Source organism: Xenopus laevis, chromosome 1S (genome assembly GCF_017654675.1).
Source record: "Xenopus laevis strain J_2021 chromosome 1S, Xenopus_laevis_v10.1, whole genome shotgun sequence".
Lineage (NCBI taxonomy): Eukaryota > Metazoa > Chordata > Amphibia > Anura > Pipidae > Xenopus > Xenopus laevis.
Window position 1 is genome coordinate 3,078,792 of NC_054372.1, and position 25,146 is coordinate 3,103,937.

A 25,146-nucleotide genomic window follows, 5' to 3' on the forward strand; every position below is an offset into this window, starting at 1 on the left:
ATCCATTATGATCTGATTGTTGGACCCTAGGGCCCACGATCAGATCAGCCCGATATCACCCAATTCAATGTGGGCATGTTGGGGAGAGATCCCCTACGTCTACGGCCACCCTAGGGGCAAATTCCCTAAAGGGTGTGAAAATGCGTCAGATCCACAGGGACATCGCTCATTCACTAACAGGCACAGAGGACAGTTTGCTAAAGAGAGAGACCATCTCTAGGGCAGTTTCATGCCTTTTGCCAGGTTCATTTTTGCTCAGACGAACGATCTTTACTCCGCAAATTCAAGTGTGAATTTTCCTTTATGTTACCCTTTTCGCCAGTCTGTTTCGTCAGGCGAACGCATACGATGAAGCTTCTCGATCTTATCTCACTGACATCATTTCCTGTATGTCGGAATGTTCTAAAATTGGAGGGGAAAAAAGCTGGTGCTTTTTCATATTTTAAAGTTGGATTGACTTTTAAAAGTCCTAACTATTAAAGATTTTTGGTTTTTTTTATGCCATATTTGTTGTCTAGGACATTAGAGGATCTTTTGTTTTTATTTTGCTTCCTTGGACATTTGTAATAATAAGTGACCACTTTAACCATTTGTACCAACGTCTCTAATAAATATTATATATATATTATATATATGACCTATATGTACCCGCCCTATTCATTGACCTAAGCGTAAGATGTACTAATGAAGTGTCACTAGGCAGAAATGAACGTTAGTGAAAGTTCACTATGAAACGCTCTCACTGACGAATTTACACTAGCGAAAATACGCCAGCATTCGGCTGCGACACAACTTTTCAGTGAATTAGTGTAGTGGTAGCGAATTTGCACTTGAAGTCAGGCGAAGTGTGGCGATTATTATTATCACTAGCCCTTTAGTGAATTTGCCCCTAAGGTAGAAGTTTGTTAAAGGGGAAGTAAAGCGTAAAATAGAATTGTCGCGATCGCCGCCCGGAGCAGGTCCAGGAGCTCCGGGCGGCGCGTCCTCTCCTGCTGGCGTCGCTCCCAAAATGGCGGCGCCCATGGCCGCCACGTGGGTAAGCGGCGCGATGACATCAGTGCGCCGACGTCGGCGCAAGGACGTCAACGGCGCCAAATTCAAAATAAAAACACCATCTAGACGCCAGAATGGCGCCCAAGAATAGGAAACCTTGCCCTAAGTATTTCCTGGGTTCCCTGTGTGCTGATATTCCTAATCCTGTTCCTGATTATTATCCTTGACCCCTGCCTGGACTTTGGACTTTGCTGTTATCTGCCTGCCCCTGAACTCTTGCCTGGATTCTGACTACTCTTTGGATTAACCCCTTGGACACCGCGACCTTGCACCCTCAAGAAGGCTTCCTCCTTGATCCCGACTACCTCCCTGGAGGGAGCTCCCGGCTCCCTGACATTATTCTTGGGCCATGGATCCTACTGAGGAAGCTACGCCTGATGTCGGACGAGCGCTCCGCGGACTGGCATCCCGCATGCAGGAATATGAAGCCCAGCAGTACCGCATAGGACAGGCACTCGATACCCTTCTCTCCCGAGTGCCTCCAGCGTCTCCTCCCATGGCGGACGTCTCGTCTAGCACAGGTTTCTCGTCTGGTGAGCCTCGTATTCCGCCTCCTCCTCGCTTCAGTGGGGACCCACAGGCCTGCAGAGGTTTCGCTACACAGTGCCAGATCCAGTTCGAGTTTCAACCCTCGCACTTCCCCAATGAACGTTCCAAGGTGGGGTATGTGATGTCTCGTTTGGTGTGCAAACCGCTTGAGTGGGCAACATCTCTTTGGGAGAAGAATTCTCCGCTGACTTTTGATGCCAAGGCTTTTCTTCAAGCATTTCGTACTGTGTTTGATGCCCCGGGTCGGGTCACTAATGCCCCTTCTCGTCTTCTGCAACTCCGGCAGGGAAACCGCAGTGTCAGTGATTATGCTATTGACTTTAGAACTTTGATGGCTGAGACTTCCTGGAATGACGATGCCTATAAGGCCGTATTCTATCAAGGTCTGTCTATTCGCATTAAAGATGATCTTGTCTCCAGAGAGTTCCCTGACCTGCTGGAGGATCTGATCGCACTTTCTATTAAGGTGGACACTCAGCTCAGAGAGCATCAAGTAGAGAGGGAGCGCTGTTAAAGGACAAGGAAAGTGTAAAATAGAATAAGGCTAGAAATGCTGTATTTTGTATACTAAACATAAGCATGAACTTACTGCACCACAAGCCTGATCAAACAAATGATTTATGCTTTCAAAGTTGGCCACAGGGGGTCACCATCTTGTAACTTTGTCAGACAAAGATGTATAACAAAGGCAATGCACATGCTCAGTGTGGTCTGGGCTGCTTAGGGATCGTCACAAACAAAGCTGCTTGAGTTCTGCATGGCTGGAAAGTAAGGCAGGGGCTCCCCCTGCTGTTCATAAGTATGATTGTTTCCCTGCTCAGCAGTAAATGAAGGGAGAATGTTACTGCATACAGTCAGGTTTTTTTAAAAACGGTACAGATTTTTAAATTAAAGTATATTTCTTTTTCATTAAAGATAGTAAAAATTGGATTTTACTTTTTTGCCTTTCCTTGTCCTTTAAAGATTTCAACCCTTGCTGGCACCTCGCTTCCAGAGACCTCTCCTGCAGACTCCTGCTACTCAAGCCTCTCCTTCTCCTCCGGAGGAACCAATGCAAGTTGGAAGGGCTCGTCTATCCGAACAAGAAAGACTCCGTAGACGAATGGCTGGCTTATGTCTGTATTGTGGCGGACAGTCTCATTTTGCGAACTCTTGTCCGGTGAAGCCCACGAGTTCTGTTCCCCGAGGTATTTCTAGGGTAACTCATGTAGGGGGCACTACTCCGAAGTCTCAAGAGAACACTCACAGGTTTCTCCTTCCATTACAGATTCGCCTAGCCACTAAGACTATTGTCGGCTCCGCTTTCATTGACTCTGGAGCTGTTGGGAACTTCATGGACGCTCAATTCGCCAAACACATGGAAGTTCCCTTATTGCCATTGTCTACTCCTCTCCGAGTCACTGCCATTGACGACAGACCCCTGGAGGCTGAATTTATCTCCATGACGACTGGGGAATTGCCTGTGTAGGTTGGGACGCTGCATAAAGAAAGACTTTCGTTCCTAATTATTTCCTGCCCATCTGTTCCAGTTGTGTTGGGTCTCCCTTGGCTGCGCCTGCATAATCCTTCCATTGATTGGTCCGCAGGACAGATTTCCCGTTGGAGCCCATTTTTCCAGCAGCACTGTCTTCCTGCTGAACCCCTCCAGAGGGTGAATATCTCTTTGTCTGATCTGAAGACTCTACCCCCCTTTTACAAGGAATTCGCTGATGTGTTCTGTAAGAAGTCTGCAGAATTCCTTCCTCCACATCGACAATACGATTGTCTTGTCGATCTCCTGCCTGGAACCATGCCGCCTAGAGGTCGTACTTATCCTCTCTCTCCAGCGGAGACCACTGCCATGAAGCAGTATATCCAAGAAAATCTCCAGCGGGGGTTTATTCGCCCTTCTACTTCTCCTGCCGGGGCTGGATTCTTCTTCGTGGAAAAGAAGGATGGAGGCCTACGTCCTTGCATCGACTACCGGGGTCTTAATAAGATTACGGTTAAGAACCGGTATCCCTTGCCCTTGATTGCCGAACTCTTTGACCAACTGAAGGGGGCTAAAATCTTCACTAAGTTGGATCTCCGTGGGGCGTATAACCTTATCCGCATCCGAGAAGGTGACGAATGGAAGACAGCATTCAACACTCGGGATGGGCACTATGAGTACCTCGTAATGCCCTTTGGTCTCTGCAATGCCCCCGCTGTCTTTCAAGAATTCGTGAACGACATTTTCCTGGGATCTCTTGGGAAAGTTTGTGGTCGTGTACCTTGACGACATCCTGATTTTCTCCAAGGACCTTTCAAGCCATCGTTCCCAGGTGAAGGAAGTCCTCTCTCGTTTGAGGAAGAACTCTCTCTTTGCCAAACTGGAGAAATGTGTGTTTGAAGTGTCCAAGATCCCTTTTCTGGGTTATATCATCTCCCCAGAGGGTTTCGAGATGGATCCTGTGAAAGTGTCTGCAATCCAAGAGTGGCCCCTACCGCTGAGCACTAAGGCAATCCAGAGATTCATTGGTTTTGCCAATTACTACCGGCAGTTCATAAAGGGATTCTCTTCTCGTATTGCTCCTATCCTGGCCCTCATCCGAAAAGGGGGTAAACCCAGCTCATGGCCCCCGCCCGCTATAGAAGCTTTTCAGTCCTTGAAGGATGCCTTCACTTCTGCTTCGGTTCTCCGCCATCCTGATCCGGAGTTACCTTTCTTCATCGAGGTAGATGCTTCTGAAGTTGGAGCTGGAGCTATCCTGTCCCAAAGACATCCCTCTGATGGGAAACTGCACCCATGTGCATATTTCTCTAAAAGGTTCTCTCCTGCTGAACAAAATTATGATGTAGGAAATCGAGAACTCCTGGCTGTTAAGCTTGCCTTAGAAGAGTGGCGTCACCTCCTTGAAGGTTCCTTGATCCCAGTCACAATCTACACGGATCATAAAAATCTTGAGTTTATCCAATCTCTCAAGAGGCTGAATCCCAGACAAGCAAGGTGGTCTCTCTTCTTCTCTCGATTTAACTTTGTCTTGACTTTTCGCCCTGGCTCCAAGAATCGGAAGGCCGATGCTCTATCTCGAAGTTTCACTCCGGTGGATCGTACTCCTGAAAGACAAGAGCCTATTATTCCTCCTGTCAAGATCATCGCCTCTTTGTACCCTCAATTTGCTGATCAAATCCTGGCTAGTCAATTTTCTGCCCCTCCTGATACTCCCATTGGAATGGCATTCGTTCCTCCTGAACTTCGTCTGCCTATCCTGCAACAGACTCATAGTTCCAAGCAGGCGGGACATCCTGGTCCTGCTAGGACTCTTGAACTTTTACGACGTCTAGTCTGGTGGCCGACTATTTGTAAAGATGTCAAAGACTTTGTTGCTGCTTGTACCGTTTGTGCCACTTCCAAGTCTAGCCATTCTCGCCCTAGCGGGTTACTACAGCCGTTGCCTGTTCCCTCTCGTCCTTGGACGCATTTGGCAATGGACTTCATTGTTGAACTTCCTCCCTCCAGTGGGAACACCGTGATCTGGGTTGTCATTGACCGCTTCAGCAAGATGGCCCACTTCGTCCCTCTACGGAAGCTTCCATCTGCAGTGGAGTTGTCACAGTTGTTCATCCAGTTCATTTTTCGCCTACATGGCTTCCCGGCCGAGATCGTTTCTGACAGAGGGTCCCAATTCACTGCAAAGTTCTGACGTTCCCTGTGCAAAGATCTGGGTATTAATCTTCAGTTCTCCTCAGCTTATCATCCCCAGACGAATGGAGCGGCTGAGCGAGTGAACCAAGCCTTGGAACAGTTCTTGAGAAACCACGTTTCCCTTTGTCAAGATGATTGGTCTGATCTCCTCCCGTGGGCGGAATTTGCTCATAACAATGCCTGCCACACTTCCACTGGAAGGTCCCCATTTATGTCGGTGTATGGTCAACATCCTCAAGCCTTCCCACAAGACTTTGTGTTGTCCAATGTTCCGGCCGCTGATGACCATGCAGCCCACATGTCTGCTATTTGGGCTGCAACCAAGTCCAACCTGGAGAAGAGTGCTCTGGTTCATAAGACGTTTGCAGATCGTAGACGTAGACCCTCTCCTCCCTACAAGGTCGGTGATAAAGTCTGGTTGTCTTCCAGGAACATTCGGTTGAAGGTACCATCTCCTAAGTTGGGTCCGAGGTTCGTAGGTCCTTTTTCCATCCTGGAGGTGATCAATCCTGTGGCTGTCAGACTTCAGCTTCCCCCTGAGATGCGAATTCCCAACGTGTTTCATGTCTCCTTGGTGAAACCCGCTACCTCCAACCGCTTTTCTGTTGTCCAGCCTCCTCCTCCTACTATCTCTGTGGATGGTCAACAAGAATATGAAGTGGAGAAGATCCTTGACTCCAGAATCTCCAGGGGTTCTCTTCAGTACCTCATCAAGTGAAAAGGCTTTGGCCCTGAAGAATGTTCCTGGGAGGGACGCTCTGATGTCCATGCTCCTCGTCTGGTGAGGGAGTTCCACTCCAAATTTCCCCAGAAGCCAAGTCCTGGTGGTCCGGAGGCCCCCCGTGAGGGGGGGGTACTGTCGCGATCGCCGCCCGGAGCAGGTCCAGGAGCTCCGGGCGGCGCGTCCTCTCCTGCCGGCGTCGCTCCCAAAATGGCGGCGCCCATGGCCGCCACGTGGGTAAGTGGCGCCGGCGCGATGACGTCAGTGCGCCGACGTCGGCACAAGGACGTCAATGATGTCAATGGCGCCAAATTCAAAATAAAAACACCATCTAGATGCCAGAATGGCGCCCAAGAATAGGAAACCTTGCCCTAAGTATTTCCTGGGTTCCCTGTGTGCTGATATTCCTAATCCTGTTCCTGATTATTATCCTTGACCCCTGCCTGGACTTTGGACTTTGCTGTTATCTGCCTGCCCCTGAACTCTTGCCTGGATTCTGACTACTCTTTAGATTAACCCCTTGGACACCGCGACCTTGCTCCCTCAAGAAGGTTTCCTCCTTGATCCCGACTACCTCCCTGGAGGGAGCTCCCAGCTCCCTGACAAGAATAAGGCTAGAAATGCTGTATTTTGTATACTAAACATAAACTTACTGCACCACAAGCCTAATCAAACAAATGATTTATGCTTTCAAAGTTGGCCACAGGGGGTCACCATCTCGTAACTTTGTTATACATCTTTGCAAGACCAAGACTGTGCACATGCTCAGTGTGATCTGGGCTGCTTAGGGATCATCATAAATGATCAAAACAGCACAAGTCAAATAATATCTGCCAGAAGCTGATACACAAGACTGATTAATAATCAGAATATACAGACTGCACTGGGTCCTGTGTTGTCATGTAATCTAATGTGGATTTTATAGTTTTGTATTGTTTAATATAAACTTTCTCCAACTCTGCAGAACCAGTGGCTGCAGCAAAATAATTAGGGATGCACCGAATCCAGACTTTGGTTTGGGATTCAGCCAGGATTCAGCATTTTTCATTGGGATTCTGCCGAATCCTTCTTCCCGGCCGAAACGAATCCTAATTTGCATATGCAAATTAGGGGCAGGGAGTGAAATTGCGTGACTTTTTGTCACAAAACAAGGAAGTAAAAAATGTTTTCCCACCCCTAATTTGCATATGCAAATTTGGATTTGGTTCGGTATTTGGCCAAATCTTTTGCGAAGTATTTGGGGGTTCATCCTTAAAAATAATCATCCAAATAGAATCCCAGTTTATGTGTTTAAATCTGGCTCCATGACCTTTGTCCCTGCAGCTGGAGTTGGAAACAGTAAGGGTAAGGTCACACTGGGAGATTTAGTTGCCCGGCGACTAATCGGAACACCCCCTCAGGGCCCCCCCGGCTGCCTGTGCGCCACTGACAAATGCAGGCCGCACGGAGGGGGGCGGGGCCCGGCTGCGCATCACACACCAGGGCCCGCCCCCCTCTAGTTATGCTACTGTCACCATTGATTTATGACGTAGCGAGGGATTTTGTAAGACGATTTGCAATTGGTTTTCATTTTCTATTTGTGGTTTTTGACTTATTTAGCTTTTTATTCAGCAGCTCTCCAGTTTAACATGTCAGCAGTCTGGTTGCTAGGGTCCTAATTCCCCGAGCAACCATGCACTGATTTGAATAAGAGACTGGAATATGAATAGGAGAGGCCTGAATAGAAGGATGCGTACTAAAAAGTAGCAATAACAATACATTTGTATTTGTTTTTTTAGAGGGGGTCAGTGACCCCCATTTAAAAGCTGAAAAGAGTCAGGATAAGAAGGCAAATAATTAAAAAAAGTATAAGAAGAAAAATAATGAAGGCCAAATGAAAAGCTGCTTAGAACTGACCATTCTATAACATACTAAAAGATAACGTAAAGGTGAACCACAACTTTAAATATAGGAAATGAAGGAAACTTGCAATGTGCTCAGGATCTTGAGCAAGATGACAGCATTTTTCATTATTGAGCTTTGTTCCCTTTTCAGGAGAATGAATGTGCTGGGGGAATGTTAAAGGTTACACTACCATGAAAAATGATTTCCCTGTAGGGTAAATAAACTGCCACATTAATTATATTTTAGTTGGGATCAAGTACGAGCTACTGTTTTATTATTACACAGAAAAAGGGAATACTTTTTAAAAATTTGGATTATTTCAATAAAATGGAGTCTATGGGATATGGCTTTCTGGATAATGATTTTCCGGATAACTGAACCTAACCTTTATATACACATAAAAAACCTCTGAATTACGGAAAAACCGTCTCCCACAGACTCCATTTTATCCACATATTTAAAACTGATTTCCTATTTTCTGTGTAATAATGTAACAGTAGCTTGTACTTGATCCCAACTAAGATATAATTAATCCTTATTGGAAGCAAACCAGACTATTGGATCTATTTGATGTTTACATGATTTTCTAGTAGACTTAAGGTATGAAGATCTAAATTACGGAAAGATCCGTTATCCGGAAAACCCCAGGTCCCGATCATCCTGGATAACAGGTCCCATAGCTGGTGTATATAATATATAGATCCAGGCACAGTCGCACCATATGACCCAGTGATACTGCATTTGGCCACTTGTTACACTCTAAGGGGGTTATGTAATAAAAGGCACTAAGTTTGCCCATGGTCAGTAACCCATAGCAACCAATCAGCTTGTAGCATTTACTAGTCACCTGTTTAAAAGCAAACATCTTATTGGTTGCTATGGGGTACTGCTTCTGGGCAAACTTAGTGCCTTTTATTACATTTGGGGGTAATCCTTGTTATTTATGGATGAAAAAGCATAAAGTGGTAATCTACTACCAAACAGCGTTATATGAGCCTAGAGATCATGGTTATGGCATCTTTTGGCCCTAGGGCAAATAAATCATATTTACAGTGAAGGGGATCTTTAATTAGAAAAACCAAGCCTGTCTGATCGGGATATGACGGATATTTGGGCAGATATGGAGAGGGCCCCATACACGTGCCAATAAGCTGCCTAAGGACCCGAATCTGCAGTTTAAATCTGTCCATGTATGGCCACCTTTAGGGTCAGGGCACACAGGCAGATTCAGGGAGATTAGTTGCCCGGCGACAAATCTCTTTTTCGGGCGGCTAATCTCCCCGAACTGCCTCCCCACCGGCTAAAATGTAAATCGCCGGCGGGATGACACACGGAGTGTTTAATTTTCTGAAGTCTCCCGAAGTTTCCTCATGAGTCAACCCGAATGCCAACCCGCTGGAAGAGGAGATTTGTGGCCGGGCGACTAATCTCCCGAATCTGCCTGTGTGCCCTGACCCTTAGCCTCCAATTATCTACACTTGATATCATTTAAAGGATTAATTGTCAGGACTTTCGGCTCACTTTAGGTTTTTACCAGTAAACCTTCTCAATGTGAAATACAGCCTATTGGTCACACACGGCCCAACTTGCCCCGTACCCAATTTACTGGCCCGGATGTCAACTTTTATTCATCTTTGGAAAAGCAGCGCTGCAGCCTAACCTTACACCCCTGCGCGGTTACTGCTGCGGCTGCACCCATGCACAAACGCATTCAGCCGATTCTTGCACAAGTGTCTGTACAAGTCTTATTATAACAAAAGGGGAAGAGAAAAAGGAAGTGTTGAGTTAGCCTTTGTTATAGTCAGAAATATTATATCTAATATACAACTTTAAGCTTAGTCTTTCTTTAAATCATATTCTATAATATTCTAGGTCAGCGTGACATTAGGAGTAGAAAGTCCCCAAACTTCTATCATGCTTATCATCATTAGTAAACATCCCCTAGTTAATGATATCCCCATTCAAGGATAAAACCATTAGAAAGTTAGACGGTCATTCAATACTTATTTCTAAAACTAAATACTCTTCTCTAATTGGTTATGGTGGGAAACCACCCTAACCCACCTTAAAGCATAATCATTAACTAATTGTCTATGTACTCACCTATAAATAAACGATCTGTCCACCAATATGGTAGAACAGAACAACTTTGTGGTCTCAGCAATATATTGCTTTTCTTCCTGTAGTCGACAATTTTTGTTCCTGTCACTGACCTCGACAGAAGCTCAATTAAATATGAACTTTTAATCCAAGCACTGTATTTATAGGCCGTTATTTTTAATTTCCCTTTGAAATCTGCCCCTCTACAGCCTCAACATTTAAAGGAAAACTAAACCATGTTTAATGAAAAATTACACTATGTTCATTTTAATCTTGGCATGTGTAAATAGAGGAGAACTTTGCACAATGGCCAATGAGGAGGGCTCAGCATAGAAGGGTGAACTCTACAGGGCACCTAATAGACTAGGGACAATGCTCACATTTTGGACAGAGAAGACCGTTGGTTTGAAGGAGGTGTAAAAGTTAAGGTCGACAAACCATCCCTAAACGGAGATGGGGGCCTTCCACACCACCTGTCTGCTACATACAACACTGTTCTAACAACTGTACCCCGGCGGTTTTCATCCACTATTTGGGATTCGGCTGAATCCCCGAATACAGAACCAAATCCTAATTTGCATATGCAAATTAGGGTAGGGGAAGGAAAAAGTTTTTTTTAACTTGTTTTGTGACAAAAAGTCATGTGATTTCTCTTGCAAATCTAATTTACATATGCAAATTCTGATTCGGTTTGGCCAGGCACAAGGATTCGGCTGAATCCAATCCTGCTGAAAAAGGCAGAATCCCCAACTGAATCCTGGATTCAGTGCACCCCTAGTATTCACAACCTCTGAATTTCAGTTGCCATCTCTTTGGATAGTGACACTGCTCCATTGTGATTGGATTAGTGGAAGAGTTTATATGCCGAGGATGAGTAGTGAAACGTCTTCAATGATTAATCAGCAAATCCAGTTGCTCTAGATTTACTTCTACTAACCGGAATTTTATTTTATTGGAATCTGCTCAATAGAGGTCTAGTTGGATATTGGGCAGATATCGGTCTGGATCTATCATGTAGGTAAAGCGCCACGGACTTAGCTAGTTCCTAATAGAATGAAAGTGCAAGGCATGCAGAAGCCCCCCGCCCTTTAAGGTGGCCATAGACGCAGAGATCTGCTCGTTTGGAAATGTCGCCAAATGAGCAGATCTTTCCCCGATATGCCCAAATTGAAGTGGGCGATATTAGGCTGATCCAATCTTGGGCCCTAGAGCCCAACGATCGGATCACAATACATCCGAAACTTTTGGCCAGATATCAATAGGGAAAGCCCATCAGATGGCCCCACACACAGGCCAATAAGCTGCCAACTCAGTCTGTCTCCAGCTTTTGTTGGCCCGTGTATGGAGACCTTTACACAAGCTAAATATAAAAATAGGTGACATAACTGGAATGGTTTATGCACATCTAACAGGGCTGGAACTAGGGGTAGGCAGGGCACCTACCTAGGGCACACAGATAAGGGGGTGCTTGGCAGGTATCTATTAAGTGTCTTCTGCCTACCCCTGGTCTGTGGTCACTGCCCTCTCTAGCTCTTCCCTCCCTCCTTTAAATTTCTAGAGACTTCACAACACACAACCATAAGTTAATTAGGTAAGTACCAACAACAACAAGGCTTTGCATTGAGCAGACCTTTTAACAGCACCCCTGAGGTTCCCACCTTTACCTGTCTAGGCTTAGGCCCCTGGCCAAATATTTGTGCCTTCACTAAGAGCCTAGAACAGTCACAACCAGCAGTTCCTTTTATTAGTTCTTTGGAGAGCATTTACAGCTTCAAAAATATCTTCCTACGACTTCCGGATACCATCATTGTTCCCCAGCAGCTGGGACGCTCTGCTATAGTTCAATGGGCTAAACATGGGTTTTGGCAAAGGGAACCCCTGCCCCCCAAAAGATTTAGCTCTATGAAAAAGGTTTTTCCATTATGACATAAGGGGTTGGCAATGATCACCAATATGTTACAGGAAGAGCAGGTTCCCTGCAGATTAGGATTTTTGGTGCAACCCAGAGAAAGTGGGAAGGGGGTAATGAAACAAACAGTTACAGGTGGGGATCACTGTATGGCAGGGGTTTCATAGTTATGGGCAGTAGCACCCCAACACCTTGCTTTTATGCATGAGGGGTATGGTGTGTGCATAAGAAACAACAAATGGGGAGACAGATCTGGCACAGATACAGTTTTTGGTAGTGTCAGGAATTGGTCTGACATTCACTGTAGTCATTAGTAATGGAACAGCTACTGCCCCTCTTTACTGCCCCTCTATACTGCCCCTCTATACTGCCCCTCTTAGGCTTAAGCTCCCCATAGACGCAACGATTCTTCTTGCCGAACGACGATTTTAGGGAAGTCCGACCAATCCTTCGAAATTATCGTGCGGTTAGTGGGATTGGAACGATCGTACATTTAACGATTTTTCGGCCGACATCTGTCAGGAAATTGATCGGCCAGGTCAAAAAATCTTTGTGGGTCCCAGTGCAATGTATCTATATCTGCAGGGCCAGGCAGCTCCCCTTTGTTTTCCTACCAAATTGGTCTTTTTAGTTGATGGACAATTCGTACGATTGTTCTGAGAAAATGGTGGTCTCACGATGACGATCGGATCTTTTAAAAATCTCAACATCTATGGCCAGCTTTAGACTGAACAAAAAAGGAATATATTTGTCATCACATAATTTCCAGATTATTTTTTCAGACAGTACAAATTTAACGCTTTACTTGTATTTAAGTCAAGGCCAGATAAGGGGCAATGTGGGAGAACATGACAACAGCTGCTGGACTGTTTGGCCTCCCTCCTTCACATCCCAATCTCAAGGCTGTCTGTGAGGAGAGACATCACTTCCATTTAATGGGGCCTCCCTAGTACTGACTATATGCACCCAGGGCAGGTGTTGCAAAAACAAAAGATTTAAAGGAGCGGTAACACCAAAAATGAAAGTGTCTTAAAGTAAAGATAATATACTGTTATGCTGCACTGTTAATACTGGTGTGTTTGCTTCAGAAACACAACTATAGTGTATATAAACAAGCTGCTGTGTAGCCATGGGGGCAGCCATTCAAGCACAGGATACACAGTAGATAACAGATAAGTACTACTATAGTTTATATAAACAAGCTGCTGTGTAGCCATGGGGGCAGCCATTCAAGCACAGGATACACAGTAGATAACAGATAAGTACTACTATAGTTTATATAAACAAGCTGCTGTGTAGCCATGGGGGCAGCCATTCAAGCACAGGATACACAGTAGATAACATTTAAGCTCTGTAGTATACAACTGTTATCTACTGTGTATCCTGTGCATGAATGGCTGCCCCAATGGCTACACAGCAGCTTGTTTATATAAACTATAGTAGTACTTATCTGTTATCTACTGTGTATCCTGTGCTTGAATGGCTGCCCCCATGGCTACACAGCAGCTTGTTTATATAAACTATAGTAGTACTTATCTGTTATCTACTGTGTATCCTGTGCTTGAATGGCTGCCTCATGGCTACACAGCAGCTTGTTTATATTAACTATAGTAAACAAGCAAACACACCAGTTTTACCAGTGCAGCACAGTATATTATATGGTCATTCCATTAAAATACTTTCATTTTTGGTGTTACTGTTCCTTTAACTCTATGTATGTGCCAATTTATTAGTCACCTCCTGAGCGAGTCAAAAACACTAACATTCTGCCCTGGGCCAGTGGAAAGTACTGGCCACCATAAAAAGCTGGACATCACTGTGATATACAGGTATAGGATCCACTGTTTGTAAACCAGTTATCCAGGAAGTATTGGGGCATTTAAATCAAATCGTTCAAATGTTTGAAAGTGATTTCCTTATATTCTGTAATAATAAAACAGTCGCTTGTACTTGATCCCAAATAAGATATAATTAATCCTTATTGGAAGCAAAACAATCCATTTGATATTTTTAAATGTTTAAAGGAGACATATATGGTAACAGAAGAAAAATGGGACATCTTTAAAATGCTGCTGAATAAATGTAAATGTCAATATATTTCCCTAAAAGAAACCATCGGACATGCTGAGACTGAGATGGTAAAGAGTATTGCAGCAAGAAATACAAAGAATCCAGAATTATTTTTCACATACATAAATTAAGTGCTTCCACTTTCTTTCCCCTTGTAGGAAGGAGTGGGACCCTTAGGGGCAAATTCATCAAGGGTCGAATATCGAGGGTTAATTAACCCTCGATATTCGACTGGGAATGAAAATCCTTCGACTTCGAATATCGAAGTCAAAGGATTTTGCGCAAATACTGCGATCGAATGAATAATCGTTAGATTGAACGATTAAATCCTTCGAATCGAACGATTCGAAGGATTTAAATCCAACGATCAAAGGATTATCCTTCGACCAAAAAAACGTAGCCTAGCCTATGGGGACCTTCCCCACAGGCTAACATTGGGTTCGGTAGCTTTTAGGTGGCGAACTAGGGGGTCGAAGTTTTTTCTTAAAGAGACAGTACTGCGACTATCGAATGGTCGAATAGTCAAACGATTTTTAGTTCGAATCATTCGATTCAAAGTCAATGTCGTAGTCGAAGGTCGAAGTAGCCAAAAAAACACTTTGAAATTCAAAGTTATTTTACTTCGAATCCTTCACTCAAAGTTAATGAATTGGCCCCTTAATGTCAGAGGGGGGTCAATTGGTCGATGAGAACAGGGAAAAAGCAGGTTTTGTCCGTCTACTCAACTGAGGAACTAGCTAATGAATTTTTCCTTCTTATACTCCCAATTCTAGCAATTCAACTACTAATGCATGCGTCACGCAGGAGGAAATGTAAAAGAGACTAGAACGTGTAAAAGGTAAACAAAGCTTAGCTCTGTGACTGCCAAACCTCTTTACTTCATGGTGCCGAAATACTTTCAAATTGTAACATGGTGCCATTATTCAAAAAAGGATCCCGTTCTCAGTCACAAAACTATAGGCTGGTAAGTCTGATGTCAGAGGTGTAAATATGTAACTATGAAACACTTCTTTTCAAAGCACATTCCTACTAGCACAAGTCACTGTCATGCAATAACGAGAGCCCTGACCCAGACAAACGGGCCCTGCTCAGAATTTGTGGCTGTTCTCAAGCAGAAGCCAAAACACACATTACCGTATGTGCACTTGCAAGGGATTCCTTTGCCTATAGGATTAGGTGGGACACAAGTCAAGCTTCCGACACACGGTGTTACCAGGCACTTCCCTGTAGAAAGATGATCTGTCTGAAACGGCCAAGTGCGATTTTTTGATAACAGCAAAGTATGATGGGGGTTTGGGCAGGAAACATGTGATCACTGCTGCTGCTTCATGGAACAACAAGATAAAATACAGTTGACAAACTGAGTGGGAGGTGGGAAGCCCTTGTTCCTGGTACTCGGCTCATCAGAGCAAAGCAACTCTATCAGTAATGTACCTGCACCCAAACCACAGCTGCCTGCACTCCCACCGCACAAATCCAGCTCCACAACAACTTGAGAAACAAAACAATAACACAACGTGGGGGACACGGAATCTCCATACTGAGGTCACTCACATATTTACCTTGGGGAAAAGGAAAAGTTACGAACCCAACACAAATACAGGAAAAACAACTTGAGCTGCAACCTACCAAAAGTTTATAGCTTTTCTGTTTGTTTAACAAAGTGTAATAAAAATGTTAAGTCTCCGCTTCCTTTCTTTCACAGTGGCACATGATCCCCATTGTAAGCAGCAGTCCTGTCCTGCTTTATGGCAGCTGAGATTCTAGCTATCTGTATAACAGAACATTCTGTCCCAGTGGCTGCACAGATCCTATCTGATCCCCATTGTAAGCAGCAGTTCTGTCCTGCTTTATGGCAGCTGAGATTCTAGCTATCTGTATAACAGAACATTCTGTCCCAGTGGCTGCACAGATCCTATCTGATCCCCATTGTAAGCAGCAGTCCTGTCCTGCTTTATGGCAGCTGAGATTCTAGCTATCTGTATAACAGAACATTCTGTCCCAGTGGCTGCACAGATCCTATCTGATCCCCATTGTAAGCAGCAGTCCTGTCCTGCTTTATGGCAGCTGAGATTCTAGCTATCTGTATAACAGAACATTCTGTCCCAGTGGCTGCACAGATCCTATCTGATCCCCATTGTAAGCAGCAGTCATTCATAGGAAGCACCGCTTTAACCATGAAACTGTTTTTATTATAATGTCAGTCATTCGATATCATTTATGGAATATCCGATGTATGAAAACTTTTGGGAAAGAAAATGAATCAACAGACCAAACAATAAAAAAAATCTTAAGGGAAATCGTGTTTATTAAGGTGAATGAGATTCAGAAAAAAAGTGTGAATGAAAAAAATTGGATGAACTTTGATTTCTCTTGGTCAAATTCTTTGTAAATAATGTACATATTGTAATATAGTGTCATTTTGATATGCTTTGATTTTGTTATCATTTGTATTGTTTTTAATTTTAAATAAAAATCCCTATCTGATCCCCATTGTAAGCAGCAGTCCTGTCCTGCTTTATGGCAGCTGAGATTCTAGCTATCTGTATAACAGAACATTCTGTCCCAGTGGCTGCACAGATCCTATCTGATCCCCATTGTCAGCAGCAGTCCTGCCCTGCTATAGCCATCTAGGTAGGTCTGTTTTTAATATACAGGGGGCACTTTATCACAGTCCATAAAAGAAATAGTGTATATAGAAAAAAAAGTCCTTTTCAGAAATACCCAGAGTTCAAGTATTGTTAAAATGTATAGTGCAAGTAGATCCCAATCAGGATCTTGTCAATCAGTCAACTCCTGGGGTTCTGCCACTTTAAAAAACTGGATGGTCAAACTAAGTAATAACTGCTGGGATAGCAGAACGAATTTCTGCCTTTCGGATAAATATATACTTTCAGAGGCATTATATTGATTTTTACCCTTTGAAAAAGTCACAGAGTGATGAAACGTGTTGGGGGAATGGAATCTTCCTATTGTACAACTATAAACTATTGATGCCTGCAAAGATTGGGGTGCGTCCTTCTTGCTATTTATTTTTAGGTAGGTCTGTACCCTAGGAAGCCAACACCAATACAAACCCAACAAAAACCTGTAATCCAAAGTAAAACTTGCTCATACACAGACCATATTTATGTTGTGTTGGTTCCAGACAGCAGGTTAGGTCCAGGTTGGTAGAAAACAGGTGGACAATTTTCCAATCGTCTAGGTCAGGGGTGCCCAAAAGGCAGATCAGGAACTGCTAGTAGACCTTTAGCTGGTGATCAATAGATTTTAAGACACTAAATTAACCTCCTATTTCATGTTTTCATTTGTATATTGATGTTATTGTTACATAAGAAATAGTTGTTTGTTAAATATAACAATATACCATATCTCATATATAAATATAATATTTAAGTAATAATTTACATGGAACAGAAGGCTAAAAATGATTTTATGGATGAAAAGTAGACCTCGCATTAGTAAAGTGTGGGCACTCCTGCTTTAGGTCTATTGTTTCAGGAGTCGGGCCCAGTAGTGCAGATAAAATCCTCTCGGTTTTAGCATAAAGCTAAATAAAAAGCAAGAACGCCAGCTTAGCAGAACGGCCACAGGAACAAATGCTGCTTAAATATCCATCCGGGATTCTTTTGCTATGGGTCAGGTTCCCCCAATAGAGCTCCATGCTGTACAACACAATGATCTCCTTTCATACAGATATACACCCTTCTCCAATAGACAAGTCATTCAAATAGGGGCCAACATTGGATGACACAGAGGCCCTGCAGTTCTGTTCAAGATGTGGGTCACGTTTGATTTACAGCCAGACATTGGTTGGGTGGGTCTGCTGGAGGGCCCCATACATGGTACAATAATGTCACAACTCAACCACACTTAACTCTTGGGTTTGGCTACAAGGGGTTACAATCAGTCTCTCAATCACCTTACACACAGGTTAGACTAACATCAGACACCCCAAAAATACACCAACACCCACAAAGTTCATTCGCTGCCACCATCTATCATTAACAGGCGATAGAAACCTAATGTGACTATTCCCCTGCCCTCTATAACAGGTAATAAATCACACTACACAATACATCAAACAATCTCTCCTATGGTAGTTACTCAGTGTAAGATCCTACTAGTCTAACAAGCACTCCAGCAGCCAAAGGGTAAATCTACATTCAAACACACTTTCCCGCTAGTCGTACTAGTTATCCAACATACAAATAGGCAACTTTCCCTTTCCACACATACGAAGAGTTCATACACGTAGGCACAAGCATTCATAGGGACAATGAGTTTGTTTAGAGCACAAGGACTAGCGTATTAAATGATATTTAATGTTTAAAAGAAACAGTGCATATGTATAGATATATAAAAATTATATTACAAAGATGACACATAGTTGTAAATACAGTAAATAAAATAAAAGGGAGTAAAAACACAAAGAAAACCCTTACTTTACCAAGTTTTGAAGTTGTCAGTGTATTTCCTCTGAGGCACGAGTTGGAAGCTGGACATACAATCCACTGAAAAAATGGAGCCTCCTTGTATGACAATGTGATATTGGGAATGTCACCTTTTTATTTCCTGCTGGGACACTCCCCTCATTACCTTATACATGAGGTAGGAGTGCCCAGGAACATGTCATTTACGACCCCCTGCAGGGGGTTTGCTACTCTCAGGCAATATTCCCCAATATCCCTTAATATAATATGGGTACTTGCCAGTACCCAATACTATAATAAAAACATGGGCAGGCTGTGATCCATACAGCGCCGGATTTCACTTCTGGGCGCCCCTAGGGCGCGCGGTCCGACCAGGCGGCCGCGCGGTCCTAGCGCCCGCCTTCCCAGCGCGCCGGCTAAAAAACGCCGGCGCAGCTGGTGCAGTTGAACGGCGGCTGGGCGGCATGCCGCCCCTATTTCTTTGCCGCCCTAGGCCCGGGCCTATGTGGCTTTGCCGCAAATCCGGGCCTGGATCCATATGTGGGCAAGAAGAACAATACCAAACACTAATAGGTTCCCACTTTCCAGTCCCCCAGGAACCAGCCCTCCTAACAGGTGGGTATAGACTGGCCCTGTTTGGTATTGTTAGGAAGCATGTGACCTCCTCATAACCAATATGTAAGTTATGAGGTTGTGAATCCTATGACACAGGAGATATGGATACTTTCCTATAATCCATCATTTTCTACTAGCTATCCCCCCTGCTGCTCTAGGTCCACAGCTCTGTTCTTTGATCAGCCGATCAACAGACTGGCTAAGCTTCCTTGACCAAATGGTGTGGCTCCAGACCGTCTCAGATGACAGATATGGATGTCACCTTTCCACAGCCCCCTGGTGAGATTTACAATAAAGGGTCTCTGTGTGAGACTGAGTAATTACAGTATTAACTTTTAAAATGCCAGTGCAAGGTGGCCCTGGCATGACAAATAAGTCACTGACTTGATGTGGAGCGCCTAAATCTGCAGCTTATATTGGACAGTGAATGTCACCTTAAAGGGGGTTGTTCACCTTTAAATTAACTGTCAGTAGGATGTAGAGAATGATTTTCTGTGACAATTTATAATTGGTTTTCATTTTTTATTATTTGGGGTTTTTGACTTATTTAGCTTTTTATTCAGCGGCTCTCCAGTTTTTAATTTCAGCCCTCTGGTTGCTAGGGTCCAGATTCCCCTAGCAACCGTGCATTGATTTGAAAACTGCAAAGAGTCAGGAGAAAAAGGAAAATAATTTTTAAAAAAAACTATAACAAATAAATAATGCTGATCAATTGAAAAGTTGCTTAGAAATGGCTATTCTAGGACATAGTAAAAGTTAACTGAAAGGTAAAGCCCCCCTTTAACAGGATATGGTGATGTAGGAAGGTATGGGGGGAGCCACCCACGTGACTGTCCCTACTTCCGGTCACATCGCTGCACACATATAAACACTGGTAAGAAACTCCTCAAGGGATGCAAGACTGTTCCATTCAGCTAGAGGAGCAGGGGGAGACAGAGCGCTGGGCACTTACCATTACACACAGCGCGTTATCCAAGAGGACGCCATTAGACACTTCTCAGCGAGCCCGTCTCCTGCACTGTGTCCGACCGCAGCACCAGCTGCAGATATTAAACATACCGCTCCTACTGTCCTACATGAAGCGGGGAGCTATAACTTTTATATTTGACTCTTACTCCCCGCCTACAACATGTAACGTCTCATGCACATTGGCTCATGTCACCGCCTCTCACGAATCTCAGCCACTCAGCTTGCTCCGCCTTTTCTCCCGTCGATCAACCCTAAGCCAAACCTCCTAAACTCATGTGCTACGTACCCGCCCATAAACATCCAGTCTTTTGTCCACGCACCACGCCCCCACCAATAGATCTCTTGGCCCAGCCCACTATACTCTGCCTAGCCCCGCCTCTTTTTCCTCAGACATTCAGGTTGGTGGTTTTCCAGCCAAATTGGGCTACTGATTTAGGTGCAAGGCGGGTTTTGAAAGTACAAAGTAGCCAAGGTGCGGATTGTGCTTGTTTTTGGGCCTTTGGCTGGTTTGTACTTTACTTCCCCTAATGTGCTGAGTCTGTACTGTCCCAATGCATGTTGGGTAATGTGGTTTTTGTGGAACAATTTGGCGACTGTGTAAGACTACAATACCCAGCATGCAGTGGGACTTGTGTTGAAGTTGGGAGTTTAGATTAGCAAGAAGGGCCTGCAGTGCTCCAAATAAATAGACCAAGTGGTATTTGAATAGTCATAGATTTAAAAAGAAGTAAATCACATACATAAGTCAAGGCCAAAACATGCCAGAAAAACACAGAGATTCAAATATACATTCCACCCAAAATATGGTCAAACAGCAATTTGATAAAGAAAGCGCAAACGCCTGCCCTGAGAGGAGAATCGCCCGAAGTTTCGGCTTTTAGCCTTTGGCAGACAAAACTGACACAGAGACAAAAAAAAGTCACCATATGAAAAACAACCATTGATCTTTATGCATTTGGACAAAAAAGTCGCCAAAACAAAACCATGAGAAAAAACGCCCATTGACTTTTATGTATTTGAATAAAAACGTCGTTGAGAAAAAAAAAGTTGCCAAGTCTCCAAATGTCCATTTGGAGTGAGAAAAAAACGGTTGCGCATTGTCACGGATACGCTACTTCCAACCGCACGTGACTTTAGGTGGGACTATCAGGGGTCCCTCAGTCACTCACCCACCTTGCACACATGTTAGACTAACACAAAAGCCCCCCAAACACCAACCAACACCCACAAAACTCATTGGCTGCCACCATCTATCATTCACAGGCGATAGAAACCTAATGGGACTATTCCCCTGTTCTCTCTAACAGGTAATAACTCACAATACACCAATGCATTAACCACTCTCTCACTATAGTCAATTAGTTCCTACTGACTCAACAAGTACTTCAGCATGCAGAGGGTTAAGGCTCACAGTTAACTCTTTCAGGCTAGGTTCATTTAGAGCACCAAAGACAATCTTATTCAATTCTGTTTCATATTATAAAAGGTATAAGAGTGCAATATACAAAAAGATGTAACAAAAAGAGACATACATTCAATAATACAATTACACACAGTTGTAAAATAAAAGGGAAAACATGGAAAACCTAAACTTAACTGCAAAGATATAGAATTCCAGGTCCTGGAGGCAAGGGGAAACAAACGGGATAACTTCCAATCGCAATTGGTCCTCCAAAGTAAATCCAAAGTTTAGTCAGAAGAGCTGACTATTTATTAGTGATTTCAGGGCATCAGGTAACTGCACACTCCCCCCTCCCTCAGGAATGTAAGGGGTGTGGCCTAGCAGGACACAGATTGAGTGAGTGTGAGCTCCTGTGAGTAGGAACTGGACCAAGAATATAATGACCATAACTCCTTATAGGAACATAGGAGAGAGATGATATTATATTCATTGGTTATTAATTCTCTCAGGGATTCCATAGATACTAAACATCAATACTGTGTGACCTGCCCCTGCCCAGATATTCACATCTAATACACAGAGTAACTAACCCAGTCATGTTTGGACTCATCTGAAACCTGAAATTGCCTTGAACCCATCACCAGTTGTTTATACTGTTGGTACAACAGGTCTGGGTTCTGTGAGGATAAATATATTCGAGTATACATTATATGTGACCTTCACTTCACCTTTGAGGGTCTTGCTGGGAACTTTAAGTTCTCCCTCCTTGGGCTTCCCCTCCCCCGGAATGGCTCTTATCAGCCAGGACTTACAGGAGGGCATTACAGCTCTGACCCCTCTGACCATAGTGAAAGAGACCTGTTATGTGTCTGATTTAGATGTTGGCAGAAATATTTCTCATGATACCTTGGCCTGTTTTATTAACCATTACAGGCCTGTATCATGACACGCATATAAAAAAAATTGTCACGCGTTAAAAAAAATGTTGATGCCTATTAATTTCATTTTGCTTCTCAGAGATTTTGCCGTTTCGCGAAATCTTTGACGAAGCGAAATGAGACAGATTCACTCATCACTTAAGTCATTCTATAGCAGGGGTGTCCAAACTACGGCCTGCGGGCCAAATGCGGCCCGATATCCATTTTATATTGGCCCGCAGCGTGCAAAAATCCCTCCCCCCTCTCAGCATCTAGAAGAAAAAAAGTTTCCTACCACGTGTCATTGGGGGGCGGAACCTACAGTGCTTGACTGTAGACTCGAGGAAGTTTGTCCTAAACTCCGCCCTCCCCTCCCCGTGACTGGAGTTTAGTGTAGTGCGGGGAGGGGGGCAGTAAACAACTGAAAGCACATGGCTCCATTCCCCTTCTACACTGCTGCCTGGCCTGGATTTCGTGCATCTGATGAACTGTAAGTAACTGCTCGGTGCTTGGCTTGGGGGAGGGGTGGATTTAGTGAGGCTGCAGCCGGGCAAGGGAGTCCGTTACAGATCTAGTGTGTGATTTACTGTGTGTGTGTCACTGTGTGTGTGTGTGTATCTGTCTGTATGTGTGTCACTGTGTGTGTGTTATTTACAATTCGTAAAATGAACATGTTAATCAGGGAGTGTGGCCACAAAATGGGCGTGGCCACAGTGAGTGGCCCGGCTGTTTGTATATTTTACCGCATATGGCCCTTGGAGAAAAAAGTTTGGACACCCCTGTTCTATAGGATAGTAAAAGTTAACTTAAAGGAACAGTAACGCTAAAAAAAATGTTTTATTAAAAAATCCATTCTACTGAATTACCAGTAATCTTACAAAAGATCGATACATTTGGCACTATAGCTGGATTCAAAATTAACTTGGGGAAATCTGGGGCCCTACGCCTGCAACATACCACTCCGTCTGATTGGACCAATCCATTCCCATTTAAAAAAGCCAAAAACCATATAAAATTCCTGGGCATCCATCTCACGCAAAACCACAAAGACTTGTACAAATCTAACATTAGACGCACTATTGACCAAATTGAACAAGACACTCGGAAGTGGTTACACACGAACCTAACTTTTTCAGGACGGATTCATCTAATAAAAATGACATTATTCCCTAAATTACTTTACAAGTTACAGATGCTACCCTATCGTATCTCCACGACTGACAACAAAAGACTTCAACACATTTTAAGGACCTTTATATGGAATAAGAAACGTCCTCGAGTAAAATTTACCGCACTCCAACACCAGAAACATGACGGTGGACTCAACCTCCCCAACATAATGGAATATAATGATGCTGCCCTTCTTAGATATGTCTGTGACTGGCTCCACCACCGGAATATATATACCACCATATCTTTAGATACTGCCCTGTCTGACGGGTTATCTCTTAACTGGCTATTACACACTCCACTCCCGGACATCCCCAAAAACATGCAGGAAAATCCTCTCTTCATCCACACATATAAAACCTGGCACTCCATTCGGAAAAAAGCAAACTTATCTCCTTTTAACTCGATAAATCTTACCTGGCTCAACAATAAAACGTTTTCTCCGGGCTTAAACAGCCTGGTTTTCAGAGCTTGGCAAACGGAAGGCTTACAGAATATTAAAGACGTGCTTACCCCTACCAACACAGTCCTACCAGTTTCGGCCTTGCTTCAAAAGTACCCATTCCTGCAGATGCACCAATTCTCATTGCTCCAGCTCTTACATTTCGTCACACGACGATGGGCCAAACTAATGGACAAAGATAAGACCAACCCAATTGACTCATTGTGGCCAAAACAAGATACTATCAGATCCACCGCACATATTTACAAACAAATTAGAACTACTGTTGATATGAATAATACCACTATGGCCTTTACGAAATGGAAATTTATCATCCCGCAGGCTGAAAACGTGGATATTCTTCAGCATCACACGCGAATGATGAAAATTTTGCCTGCTAGCACATACCAGGAAATGTCCCTGCAATTGCTACACCATGCTTACCTCACACCTCTAAAAAGATTTCATATAGGCACAACACACTCAGATAGCTGCCTGAAGTGCGAAGCGCCCAGAGCCGATATGATACATTGTCTATGGTCATGCCCTCTTATACAACAGTTCTGGAAGGAAATCGCCAGTTATTGGGAAAACCTATCGGGGAAATCGATTACCGTTAACGCCACATGGGCTATATTTAGCAAATTGCAATCCACCCCACACATCTCCAAGCCGGAGAAAGCCTTAGCGGAGAGGCTGGCGGCGGCAGCCAGGAAGGCCATCTTACATACCTGGCTATCCCGACTTCCTCCGCCTCTATCTTTGGTGCGCCAAAAACTGCATCACATATTCCACTTAGACTCTTAACAAATAAGGAGAAAAACACAGAACGTTTTTTTGACACTTGGTTGACTTACATTAACACCCTCACTCCACCTACAAAACTACTCACTATCCAAACTTTTCAAACTACCACGTGGTATGAACGGGAGCTGCTTCTGGGGACCGATCTTGTCCGTGAGGCGAATCAACTGCTAAGATCCGTGGGAAATCCACAACAATCAGCTGTTCTGGGACCCCCCAGGAGTCATCATCTTAACCAACTATTTTCTACCGCCCTATCTTGATCATAAACCTTAATGCTCTGTCTTATCGTCTACAGATAATACCATCGTGAGTAACTTTCAATATCTACAATTAGGGGTATACCTATCCATTTCCCCCTTTTCCTGATCACTTGACTAGATTTTAGATTATTATTGTCTATCTTGCTTTATGACACTCGAATCTGTACTTGACTGTTTA

The 25,146-nt window shown here is 43.8% G+C and overlaps 1 protein-coding gene and 1 long non-coding RNA gene across 8 annotated transcripts in view; one reads left to right on the forward strand and one right to left on the reverse strand.

Moving 5' to 3' along the window:
- The window catches only part of pced1a.S (PC-esterase domain containing 1A S homeolog), a 38,275-nt gene extending 16,686 nt beyond the window's left edge, over positions 1 to 21,589 (reverse strand). Inside the window, exon 1 of one of the 7 annotated variants that reach the window (XM_018242951.2) lies at positions 21,568 to 21,589. The gene's annotated coding sequence lies outside the window, so the exon portion shown is untranslated. Of the gene's footprint in view, positions 1 to 9,534; positions 9,619 to 15,087; positions 15,707 to 18,398; positions 18,450 to 19,953; positions 20,858 to 21,567 lie in introns of those variants that run through there. The other 6 variants (XM_018242952.2, XM_018242949.2, XM_041579332.1 and 3 more) reach the window with 6 other exon arrangements.
- A 1,021-nt stretch (positions 21,590 to 22,610) lies between these two features.
- Positions 22,611 to 25,146, forward strand: part of LOC108706480 — a 37,644-nt gene continuing 35,108 nt past the window's right edge. Inside the window, exon 1 of the long non-coding RNA XR_001934103.2 lies at positions 22,611 to 22,779. This is a non-coding gene — a long non-coding RNA (uncharacterized LOC108706480). The remainder of the gene's footprint in view (positions 22,780 to 25,146) is intronic.